At 42.7% G+C, this 1,580-nt stretch overlaps 1 pseudogene; it reads right to left on the bottom strand.

The window, feature by feature from the left end:
• Window positions 1–442: 442 nt before the first annotated feature.
• On the bottom strand, window positions 443–985 carry LOC137228588 (chromobox protein homolog 3 pseudogene; annotated as a pseudogene).
• Between the last annotated feature and the right edge of the window lie 595 nt (window positions 986–1,580).

Genomic DNA, 1,580 nt, shown 5'->3' on the forward strand with positions numbered 1-1,580 from the left:
ATTTACATATGTGTTTTATGTATACACACAAAAAACCCCCTCATAAACGAAAAACCCGGAATGGTCCTTAGGCATATATGAGTTAAACACAATCTGATCGCGTAATGACTGTGGAGATTTCCTCCAACATTTAGAAAATTTGTTCCCTAATGCAGAGAAAATAATATATCATGGTATCAAATGTTCTTTTCTGATAAAGGAAGCAACTAAGAAAGCTTTATTTATTTGTTCAATGTAACCAGTGCTATAGACTCAAAAAAACAAAAAACAAAAAAAACCCCTAACACTCCTTCAAAATGAACATACAAAACTTTATTTTCATTAGAATCTAGTTATTTCTTCACACTAATAAACGAAAAAAACCAAGACCCAGAGCTTATATGCATCAACTTATGTGCGTGTGTGTGTGTGTGTGTAATTATATATATGGCAATGCAAACAATTATTGAGCTTCATTTTCTGGACAAGAATGCCAAGTTAGTCTCTGAATAAAAAGCACTGCAATTTGAGGACACTTCATTTTTGCCTCTTTGGTCAGCACCAAGTCTGCCTCATCTGAATCTTCCCATTTCATGAGAAACACCAATTCTCCACTGCTGTCTGTGGCACCAGTTATTCATTCAGGGTCAGACCTCCCACAAAGCCTCTTGCTTTGCCCGGCAGCATCTCTCTTCTTTGATTCACTATCATCAGATTCGCTGCCAGATAAAGATTTTCTTTTTGTACCAGCTTTTTCTGTACCAGCTGTTGGAGAATTAACAAATGTTTTAATTACCGCTGGGCAGTATAGGTTTTCTTCGGGTTCCTAGTATTGTCAGCATCTGTATTCCCTTCCACTTGAGGAAATAACCACCCCCTCACTTTCACTACACGGCAGTTCTGTCTTTTTCCACTACCAATGCTTCAGGCTCTTCCTCTCTGACTTTTTACTCTTTGCATCCTGTTTCTTTCCCATGTTTTGCAATGCAGTTTTATTGGAGGCCATTTTTATTGCAAACTTGAAGAGGTATTATTCCTTGCCTTCGAGCTGCCCCAAGGTATGCTTCGTCTCTGGCCCTGCATGCCTCAGGCTCGAGTTCCCTTTAATCCTCATGTTTCAAGCTGCAGGTACAATCCCAAAGTCCTGGCCGAGCCAGGCAGGAGGGCTCCCATGGGTCTCACCAACATCTCTGCCTCAGGCCCCAGCAACCCCCCTCCTGCCGAAGCACCCCCTTGGTTCAGACAGCATCAGTCATTGCGTCTCTCCACAGGCACAGAAGAGCAGAGTGGAAGTCTCACAGGACAGATATCCCTCATGTGTGGAGGACAGTAATAAAGGCACATCTTTGTGCATGAGAGCTCTCCCAACTCCTCCCTACCTTTGACCCTCACTTTCACAAGCCTTCCTCCTTGGTTGTCACTCCACAGGCCTCACCCTCCCCTGGTCATCTTTTTGACTCAAGCAGGAAAGAAGTCAGAAATGCGTAAGACTCACCATGGATTGGACAAAAGACTGAGGAATTATCTACATTTGACACACAGCTACTCTCCTTTTCTCATCAGGATATACTCGGTGAACATTTCCTGACAGAGCTGTACTG

The sequence above is a fragment of the Pseudorca crassidens genome, chromosome 8, assembly GCF_039906515.1.
Source record: "Pseudorca crassidens isolate mPseCra1 chromosome 8, mPseCra1.hap1, whole genome shotgun sequence".
NCBI classification, from domain to species: Eukaryota; Metazoa; Chordata; class Mammalia; order Artiodactyla; family Delphinidae; genus Pseudorca; species Pseudorca crassidens.